This window comes from Pongo abelii, chromosome 10 (assembly GCF_028885655.2).
Source record: "Pongo abelii isolate AG06213 chromosome 10, NHGRI_mPonAbe1-v2.0_pri, whole genome shotgun sequence".
NCBI lineage: Eukaryota > Metazoa > Chordata > Mammalia > Primates > Hominidae > Pongo > Pongo abelii.
The window spans coordinates 132,184,889-132,196,274 of NC_071995.2; the positions used below are offsets into that span (position 1 = coordinate 132,184,889).

General features: G+C 44.4%; 1 long non-coding RNA gene across 1 annotated transcript; it reads right to left on the reverse strand.

Moving 5' to 3' along the window:
- Positions 1-160: 160 nt before the first annotated feature.
- LOC129049375 (uncharacterized) lies at positions 161-10,072 on the reverse strand. Its single transcript, XR_008512440.1, has 3 exons — positions 9,950-10,072; positions 9,278-9,370; positions 161-255 (listed from the first exon to the last, which is right to left on the reverse strand). It is a non-coding gene; the product is annotated as an uncharacterized LOC129049375 (long non-coding RNA).
- Between the last annotated feature and the right edge of the window lie 1,314 nt (positions 10,073-11,386).

The following is an 11,386-nucleotide window of genomic DNA, read 5'->3' on the forward strand; positions in this document are numbered from 1 at the left end:
GAGAAATCTTACATAAACAAATAATTGCAGATATTTGCTAAAGTGTATCCCCCAATCTGGGAAATACTGCAAAGGTGTATATTATTATTGATGTACCAAAGAAGACAGAATAAATTCATAAGAGAAAGTTTATATTCAGTTTACTACTACCTAGGGTTGTATTTTAGTTTGTTGTTCTTTCAGATGCAAATCTACATGCAGCCTTGCCTGGTAGAAGCCAGAAATGTTGACAGTATTGAGGACAGCACTCAGATACTGTGGGAAAGAATAATACTTGATTAGGACTTAATATTGTTTAATGAAATGAAAATTTTACAAAACAGAAATTGAGTTACTGGTTTGTAAATCTACCTGGTCCTTCTACCCCAGCCCCAGAAAAGAAAGACATTCCAGAGACTTTTCAGGAATAGTTATAAGGAAAATCCAAGGAAAGATAACCCCAATATTTTACAACTTCCCCATCAAATAGAAATTTAGGAGAAAAAATGACTTGCAAACCATATTTGTGAACATAGGTTTAAAAATTCTAAATGGAATTATAGCAAACCAATGTATAGCTAACAACAAGAAAGTCATGATATTAGGTTTAACAGACTATTAGTGCATCCAGCATCCTTTGTTCATTACCAGCAGAATCACTATTTATAATTGCAGTGTGCCCACTTAAAAAGATATATGGGGCCAGGCACGGTGGCTCACACCTATAGTCCCAGCACTTCGGGAGGCTGAGATGGTGGATCACCTGAGGTCAGGAGTTTGAGACCAGCCTGGCCAACATGGTGAAACCCCTCTACTAAAACTGCAAAAAAATAGCAGGGCATGGTAACCGACACCTATAATCCCAGCTACTTGGGAGGCTGGGGCGGGAGAATCACTTGAATCTAGGAGGCGGATGTTGCAGTGAGCTGAGATCGTACCACTGTACTTCACCCTGGGTGACAGAGCGAGACCCTGTCTTAAAAAACAAAAGAGTATGTTTGGAAGATTTAATATTAGAAAATATTTTAATTAGCTACCAGATAAAACTCATAGGGATTATCTCAGTATATGCTGATAAATCACTTGATGGAATTTAATACCCATAGATGACACTAAAATACTATTAAGTTGGGAATTAAAATTAACTCCTGTAACTTGGTGGGGAATATATGTTCTGAAAACACAAATGTCATACTTAATGATAAAATAGTAGAAAGATTCCTTTAAAGTAAAATTAGCCAGGTGCAGTGGCTCATCCATGTAATCCCAGCCCTTGGGGAGGCTGAGGCTGGAGGATTGCTGGAACCCAGGAGTTCGAGACCAGCCTGACCAACATAGGGAGACCCTGTCTGTACAAAAACTTTTTAAAAATATTAGCCAAGTGTGGTCAGGCACTGTGGCTCATGCTTGTAATCCCAGCACTTTGGGAGGCCAAGGTGGGCAGATCACTTGAGGTCAGGATTTCAAGACCAGTGTGGCTAACATGGTGAAACCCCATCTCTACTAAAAATACAAAAGTCAGGTTTGGTGGCACGTGCCTGTAATCCCATCTACTCGGGAGGCTGAGGCAGGAGAATTGCTTGAACCTAGGAGGTGGAAGTTGCAGTGAGCCAAGATTGCACCACTGCACTCCAGGCTGGGTGACAGAACAAGACTCCATCTCAAAAAAAAGATTAGCCAGGTGTAGTGGCATGTGCCTGCAGTCCCAGTTACTGAGGAGGCTGAGGCAGAAGGTTAGCTTGAGTCCAGTAGTTCAAGGCTACACTGAGCTATGATCATGCCCCTGCACTCCATCCTGGGCAACAAAGTGAGACCCTGTCTGTAAAAGCAAAATTACAAGAATGTGCATCACTTTTATGAAATGAGTAACATCTAGCCAATGTGTGAAAACAAGGAATGTGAGGAATTAGGGATGGGTGCAGAAACAAAACTGCCATGAATTGGAGATGTGATTATGTAATGAGGAAACCCAAAATAAACCACAAACAAATGTTTAGAACTGCCAGTAGAATAGCAAGTATGCAGTTGTCAGTCAGTATCCATGGAGGACCCACCCCCCAACCACAGATACTCCCTGTGGGATGCTCAAGCTCCTTATATGGCATAGTATTTGCATTTTTTTTTTTTTTTTTGAGATGGAGTCTCGCTGTATTGCCAGGCTGGAGTGCAGTGGTGTGGTCTTGGCTCCCTGCAACCTCTGTCTCCTGGGTTCAAGCTATTCTCCTGCCTCAGCCTCCCTAGTAGCTGGGATTACAGGCACATGCCACCACGCCCAGCTAATTTTTGTATTTTTAGTAGAGATGGCGTTTCACCATGTTGGCCAGGCTGGTCTTGAACTCCTGACCTCGTGATCCACCCTCCTCAGCCTCCCAAAGTGCTGGGATTACAGGTGTGAGCCACTGGCCTGTATTTATTTTTCTTAATTCTTTGCTAAAGGGCCAGGTAGAGTTATTTATTTATTTCTTGTAGAGATGGGGTTTTACCATGTTATCCAGTCTGGTTTCAAACTCCTGGGCTCGAGCAGTCCACCTGCCTTGGCCTCCCAAAGTGCTAGGATTACAGGCGCGAGCCACTGCACCCAGCCATAAATCTTAAATAAATTCTGATTTTGGTATAAATGGTATATTTAAATTTAAATAAAGTTGCAAGTTTTAACATGTCACTCTTTAATTTTCAATATTGTTTCAACTACTTGTTAGAAACACAGGCCATTAAAACATTAATAAAAAGGCTGGGCATGGTGGCTCATGCCTGTAATCTCAGCACTTTGTGAGGCTGAGGCAGGTGGATGACTTGAGGTCAGGAGTTCAAGACCAGCCTGGCTAATATAGTGAAACCCTGTCTCTACTAAAAATACAAAAATTGGCCAGCTGTGGTGGCATGCACCTATAATCCAAGCTACTCAGGAGAATTGCTTGAACTGGAGAGGTGGAGGTTGCAGTGAGCTGAGATTGTGCCATTGCACTCCAGCCTGGGCAGCAGAGTGAGACTCCTTCAAAAAAAATTAATAAAAGCAAGCACATAGGGTGCACATTTGCCCTTCCCTCTTGGGATCCAGGGTGACCCCACAGGTGCTGTTCATCCCAAACTTTGACCTGGACTGTTCCAGTGTTTTGTCTCAGTGTTTCTCCCTTTTTTTTTTTTTAGCTTTTGTGAAGAGGGAGTTTATTTTTATTTTTTATTTATTTTTTTTTTATTATACTTTTAAGTTTTAGGGTACATGTGCACAATGTGCAGGTTAGTTACATATGTACACATGTGCCATGCTGGTGCGCTGCACCCACTAACTCGTCATCTAGCATTAGGTATATCTCCTAATGCTATCCCTCCCCCCTCCCCCCACCCCACAACAGTCCCCAGAGCGTGATGTTCCCCTTCCTGTGTCCATGTGTTCTCATTGTTCAATTCCCACCTATGAGTGAGAACATGCGGTATTTGGTTATTTGTCCTTGCGATAGTTTACTGAGAATGATGATTTCCAATTTCATCCATGTCCCTACAAAGGACATGAACTCATCATTTTTTATGGCTCCATAGTATTCCATGGTGTATATGTGCCACATTTTCTTAATCCAGTCTATCATTGTTGGACATTTGGGTTGGTTCCAAGTCTTTGCTATTGTGAATAGTGCCGCAATAAACATATGTGTGCATGTGTCTTTATAGCAGCATGATTTATAGTCCTTTGGGTATATACCCATTAATGGGATGGCTGGGTCAAATGGTATTTCTAGTTCTAGATCCCTGAGGAATCGCCACACTGACTTCCACGATGGTTGAACTAGTTTACAGTCCCACCAACAGTGTAAAAGTGTTCCTATTTCTCCACATCCTCTCCAGCACCTGTTGTTTCCTGACTTTTTAATGATTGCCATTCTAACTGGTGTGAGATGGTATCTCATTGTGGTTTTGATTTGCATTTCTCTGATGGCCGGTGATGGTGAGCATTTTTTCATGTGTCTTTTGGCTGCATAAATGTCTTCTTTTGAGAAGTGTCTGTTCATACCCTTTGCCCACTTTTTGATGGGGTTGTTTGTTTTTTTCTTGTAAATTTGTTCGAGTTATTGTAGATTCTGGATATTAGCCCTTTGTCAGATGAGTAGGTTGCGAAAATTTTCTCCCATTTTGTAGGTTGCCTGTTCACTCTGATGGTAGTTTATTTTGCTGTGCAGAAGCTCTTTAGTTTAATTAGATCCCATTTGTCAATTTTGGCTTTTGTTTCCATTGCCTTTGGTGTTTTAAACATGAAGTCCTTGCCCATGCCTATGTCCTGAATGGTAATGCCTAGGTTTTCTTCTAGGGTTTTTATGGTTTTAGGTCTAACGTTTAAGTCTTTAATCCATCTTGAATTAATTTTTGTATAAGGTGTAAGGAAGGGATCCAGTTTCAGCTTTCTACATATGGCTAGCCAGTTTTCCCAGCACCATTTATTAAATAGGGAATCCTTTCCCCATTGCTTGTTTTTGTCAGGTTTGTCAAAGATCAGATAGTTGTAGATAAGCGGCGTTATTTCTGAGGGCTCTGTTCTGTTCCATTGATCTATATCTCTGTTTTGGTACCAGTACCATGCTGTTTTGGTTACTGTAGCCTTGTAGCATAGTTTAAGTCAGGTAGCGTGATGCCTCCAGCTTTGTTCTTTTGGCTTACGATTGACTTGGTGATGTGGGCTCTGTTTTGGTTCCATATGAACTTTAAAGCAGTTTTTTCCAATTCTGTGAAGAAAGTCATTGGTAGCTGTTTCTCCCTTTTTTGTACTGGGATTTCTCCCCAGAAACAAACCCATATGTATAAAAAGTAGTTGGGCTTGCTATAAAGATGACTAGTGGAAACCTCAATAGAGGTATGATTTCCTAAAATAAATCTTGTTTAGATATTACAGGGCAAAGTAAAACAGCAAAGCTCCCGCCTCAGCACTCAGGGTGCAGGCCCCACTTTTCCTCATCTTTTCCTCCTGTGGCCTCCACATATCCCAAAGGTGAGGTGACATCTCCCCAGATTGGTCTGGAAAATGCACTGGTCGTTACTGTGGGTGTACCCTACAGGAGTCTTCAGATATGGAAGCTCTGGATCTCACTGTGATGCACCCCCCAGGGGGTCCCCAGGTTGTGAGGAAAAGGAAGCTTTAGTCCTCACTGTGGTTGCATCCCCCACCAGTGGTCCTCAGGTTGGTCCTGAGGAGAAGGAAGTTCTGGTGCTCAGTGTGATGTACCCCCATCCAGGGGTCCCCAGGTCCTGAAGAGAAGGAAGCTCAGAACCTCACTGTGGACGCCCCCACCCCAGGGGTCTCTGGGTCAGTCCTGAGGAGGATACTCTGGTCATCACTGTGATCTACCTCCCAGGGGTCCCCAAGTTGGTCCTGAGAAGAAGGAAGCTCAGAACCTTTGGATGTGCCCCACGAGGGTCCCTAGGTCAGTCCTGAAGAGAAACAAGCTCCAGTCTTCACTGTGGTTGTGCCCCACAGTGGTCCTCAGGTTGGCCAGTGGAGAAGGAAGCTCTGGTTCTCAGTGTGATGCACCCCCCAGGTTGGTCCTGAGATGAGGTAAATTCTGGTCATCACTGTGAAGTGCCCCTCGGGGGTCTCCGGGTCCTGAGGAGAAGGAAGTTCTGTTTGTCACTGTGGATTCCCCCCGCCAAGGGTCCCCAGGTCAGTCCTGAGGAGAAGGCAGCTCTGGTCTTTACTGTGATGCAGCCTCTAGTGATCCCCAGGTCCTGAGTAGAAGGAAGGCCTGGTCCTCTGTGGATTCAGCCCAGAGGTCTGTGAGCAGAATGCAGGTACTGCAAGCAGGCTAGACAAGGTGTGTGTTTGCACCCCTTCCTTACTACCTGGGCACAGTGTCGGATGGTCAGTGCTTCCTGTTTTGTGATGGCCATGTGCCCCCTCTTGCAGTCCCAGTGAACCCCTGAAATTCAGTCTTATGATTTTCCATGCCATAATTTTGGAAAATGAAACTGAAATAGAGTCCACCATTCCATGCCTTAATTGGAATGGATAGAGATAATAAAAGGCAAAGTAGATGGCCAATAGACAAAAGTCAAGTGATTTCCTATATATTAGAAATAATGTATAGGAATAATAGGAATTTGTAATGAAAAAAATCATTCAAAAAATCTGAAAAAGTGTTTGTATGCAAAATATACCAAAAAAACTAAAATTGAACAAGAAGGCAACCCAATTAAAAATGGGGACAGATCCAAATACATACTTTCCAAAGAAGATATACAGATGGTGGCCAGGCGCGGTGGCTCACGCCTGTAATCCCAGCACTTTGGGAGGCCGAGGCGGGCAGATCACCTGAGGTCCGGAGTTTGAGACCAGCCTGACCAACATGGATAAACCCCGTCTCTACTAAAAATACAAAATTAGCCGGGCGTGGTGATGCATGCCTGTAATCCCAGCTACTCTGGAGGCTGAGGCAGGAGAATGGCTTGAACCCAGGAGGCGGAGGTTGCTGTGAGCCGAGATTGCGCCATTGCACTCCAGCCTGGGCAACAAGAGCGAAACTCCGTCTCAAAAAAAAAAAAAAAAAAGAAGATATACAGATGGCAAATAAGCATACCAAATAATGCTCAGTGACACTTGTCATGAGGGAAAAGCAAATTAAAACAACAATGAGATAGCACTGCACATCTATTAAAGTGAATACAATCTAAAAATAAGTAAATTTGCAATTGCAACAGGAACTCTCATTCATTGCTGGTGCAATGCATAATAGTATAGCCACTTTGGAAGATACTTTGACTTTTCCCCAAAGCTAAACAAAGCTTCACAATATGAGCCAACAGTCACACTCCTAGGTATTTAGATAACTGCTTTGAAAACATGAGTTTGATCTAAACAAAACCCAGCATGTACTCACGTACAGCAGCTCTTTTCATAACAGAAAAATTCTTTAAGGAATCAGGATAACCTTCAATAGGTGAATGAATAACTAGGCTGGGGTACATCCATGCAATAGAGTCCTGTTCAGCAAGAGCAAGCTCTGAGGCCATGCAGGACATGGATGAATCTGATAGGCATATTGCTAAGTGAAACAGGCCAGTGTGAAAAGGCTGTATGATCCTATTTCTATGATGTTATGGAAAAGCAGAAACTACAGGGGTAGCAAACATATCTGTGATTGATGATGGTTTGTAGAGGGCAGGGAGTGAGTTAAATAGGAGGATATAATGATAGAAACAGGCACAAATGGGCCTTTGGAGAGTGTACTCCCTTTGCTTGGTGAAATTACGCTGGGTGTGTGTGGAAGAGCCTGGGATGTATAATGCCATCATGAACAAAAAGGCCACTTATCACTCCAGGAGAGCAGGGTGTTCTTTCATCACACATGAAATTATTTCAGGATCAGTTCCAAGGGAGACTTTCGTGTGTGATTTTATATATATATATATATACACACACACACACACACATATATACACACACACACATATATATACACATATATATACACATATATATACACATATATATAATAAGAAAATTTACCATTTTAACTATTTTTAAGTGTACACTTCAGTGGCATGAAGTACATTTCCATTATTGTGCAACTATCATTTTACATTCCACCAGCAGTGCACAAGGCTTCCAATTTCTCCACATACTTGCCAATATTAATTAGTTTGTTTCTCTCTCATTTCATAGGCATGATCATGACTCACTGCAGCCCCAACCTCCTGGGCTCAAGGGATCCTTCCACCTCAGCCTCCTGGGTAGCTGGAACTACAGGTGCCACTACACCCAGATAGTTTTTTGGTTTTTTTGAAATGGATTTTCACCGTCACCCAGGCTGGAGTGCAGTGGCACCATCTCAGCTCACTGCAACCTCCGCCTCCTAGATTTAAGTGATTCTCCTTCCTCGGCCTCCTGAGTAGCTGGGATTACAGGCATGTGCCACCATGTCCGGCTATTTTTTGTATTTTCAGTAGAGACAGGGTTTCACCATGTTGGCCAGGCCAGGCTAGTCTCAAACTCCTGTCCTCAAGTGATCCACTTACCTTGGCCTCCCAAAGTGCCGGGATTACAGGCTTGAACCACTGCACTTGGCCTCCATATTTTTTATAATAGCCACTCTAACATGTATGAAATGGTGTCTCATTGTGGTTTTGATTTTCATTTACCTAATGGCTAGTGATGTTGAAAATCTTTTCATGTACTTCTTGGCACTGGATTTGGCAATGATTTATTGGATATGACACCAGAAGCATGGGAAACAAAAGAAAAAATAGATAAATTGGACTTCACCAAAATTGAAAACTTTCGGCATCAATGGACACTATCAAGAAAGTGAAAAGGGGCTGCGTGCGGTGGCTCACACCTGTAATTCCAGCACTTTGGGAGGCCAAGGTGGGAGGATCACTTGAGGTCAGGAGTGCGAGACCAGCCTGGTTAACTTGGTGAAACCCCGTCTCTACTAAAAATACAAAAAAAGGAAAAAAAAAAAGCCGGGTGTGGTGGCATGTGCCCGTAATCCCAGCAACTCAGGAAGCTGAGGCAGGAGGATCACTTGAAGCTGCGAGGTGGAGGTTGCAGTGAGTCGAGATCATGCTACTGCACTCCAGCCCAGGTGACAGAGCAAGAAAGCAAAATTCCATCTCAAAAAAAAAAGGCCAGGTGTGGTGGCTCACGCCTGTAATCCTAGCACTTTGGGAGGCCGAGGCAGGTGGATCACGAGGTCAGGAGATTGAGACCATCCTGGCTAACAGGGTGAAACCCTGTCTCTACAAAAAAATACAAAAAATTAGCCAGGCGTGGTGGTGGGCACCTGTAGTCCCAGCTACTCGGGAGGCTGAGGCAGGAGAATGGCGTGAACCTGGAACCAGTGAGCCCAGATCTCACCACTGCACTCCAGCCTGGGCGACAGAGCGAGACTCTGTCTCAAAAAAAAAAAAAAGTGAATATGGGAGAAAAGACACTGTAAAATAATATACCTGATAAGGGTCTAGTATCCAGAACATATAAAGAATTCTTACAACCCAACAACAAAAAGACAACCCAATATCAAAATGGGCAGAGGACTTGAAGAGACTTTTCTGTAAAGAAGATAAGCAAATAGCATATGAAACGATACTCAACATCACTAGCCATCATGGAAATATAAATCAAAAATACAATGAGATAACACTCCATACCCATCAGAATGTCTATTATTTTAAAAACAAACCAGAAACAAGTGTTGACAAAGAAGTGGAGAAATGTGAACACCGCTGTAAAATGGTAAAGCTGCTATGGCTGACCCTTGCTACAACGTGGAGGAACCTCAGAAACATTGTGCTGAGAACCCAGCACAAGGCCACACACCTGTAATCCCAGCTACTCGGGAGGCTGAGGTGGGAGGGTCGCTTGAGCCTGGGAGTTCAAGTCCAGTCTGGGCAGCATAGCAAGACTCCATCTCTACAAAGATAAAAATAAAAGCAATGTGCAGAAAGAAGCTGGACACAAAAAGGTCACATACTGTATGATACCATTTAGATGAAATACCCAGAATGGGTAAATCCAAAGAGAGCATATTGGTGGTTGTCAAGGGTTGGAGAGAGGATGGAATGTGTGACAGCTGCTTAATGGATGGAGGATTTCCTCTGGGGTGATGAAACTATTTTGGAACTAAGAGGTGATGGCTGCACAATGTTGTGCATGGACTAAATGTCACAGAAATGTACATTTTTAAAAGTTAATTTTATATTGTGTAAATTTTACCTCAATAAAAAAATCTAGTCCAAAGCATTCCCTCACCAGGGTGAGCCCTCTTAGCCTCGCATTTAAGTCCCTCCATAGCTCAGTGCTGCCTGGGCCTGGCCAACCACATTCCAGACATGTGCTCCAGCCACACCATCTGCCAGCTCCTAAACCCATGGCCGTTTCATCATTCCAGGTCCAGGTCACCTTCTGATGCCTTCACAGACACTAAGTGATCAGCAATGCCTCCTTAGGGCACACAGGATCTTCTGAAACTTGCGTTGCTATAATTCATACCTCAGCACGTGGTATCCAAGGGTTGTCCCATTTCAATAAGGAGAAATCAGTGTTTTCTGACTACCACCATGCAGGTATCTTGCTCAGGTGACTCACAGCAATCTGCTAGGTATGGCTAGTTCCTTGTGCAGAGGGGAGGGCCAGGCTCAGGTGATTGAATGATTCACCTGCAATCACACAGCCTCCAAGTGACTTCACAGTCAGGTTCCAGCCCAGAACCCGGTCTCCAGGTGCCACTCAAAGTTTGTGAGTCACATGAACCTGTGTCCAGGCCACAAAGAAGAGGTAACCCAGCTGTGGGGGCACATGTCTGGTCATGAGATGGCCCAAGTCCCATGTGAAGCCTCATGAGCCACACAGACCCTATCGTAAATACACCAGCCTGGGGCTCTCCAGAGGCCAGCTCCAGGAAGTGGAATCATGCTAGTATTGTAATATTTAGTTAGAACTGAGGCCACCTGCAACTCGCTGCCATCTACACTGCTTCCACTCTCTGGTTGCTAAAGATCAATCCTAGGGCCTGCCTCAACCCTGATGATTCAGCTCCACTGAAGCCCCCCAGAAAACCTCAGTGGCTCTGCAGGCAAGCAGAGTGGGAGGGATGTTATCTGAGTCAGAAGGGGCTTTAGCCTTTGGGGGCCTAGGACTGTACGACTTTCTGCCCAGGCCACAGGAGGCATGGGAGCCCCCATGAGAGGTCCCTTGCTGTGGTTCACCATCCAGAGAAGAACCAGCCTCTGGTTTTTCCTGCCTTCAAAACACCAGCACCTCAACCCCAGAACAGTCTGGATCCAGCCCTTACTGGGCAAGGGATCCCAATGCCAGCCCCAAACCCAGCAGTTAGGCCCTCCCGTGAACTGCCTGGAGCACCAGGTACAAGGATGGGGCACCCTGGGAGGGGCCATGGTTACCTGGCACCAGCAGGGATATGATGATCACCAGCAGAGACAGAGACACTGCCGTGATGGAATTATATCCCCCAAATTCATATGTTCAAGTACTGACTCCCAGTAGCTGTGAATGTGGCCTTATATGGAAACAGGATCTTTGCAGATGATAAATGTGAGATGAAGTAATTAGAGCCAGCCGTAATCCACTATGATTCTGTCCTTATAAAAAGGGGGAATTTGGACACAGACATGCATACAGGGAGGAAGGCTACTGAAGACTGAAGCTTCGATGTCACAAGCCAAGAAACAAGCAGAACTGGGGAGAGGCCTGGGAGCAATCCTTCCCACTCTTCAGAGAGAGCATGACTCAGTCTCCTGGATTTCCCAACTTGGAGACAACAAATCTCCGTTGCTCTAAGCCTCTCAGTTTGTGGTGCTTTGTTACAGCAGCCCTAGGAAAGGAACACAGGCATGCTCCATCCACCACTCTTTCCAGACCACAGCTGCCTCCCAAGCCCACCCGAGAGGGTAAGTCAGGGAAGTAGGG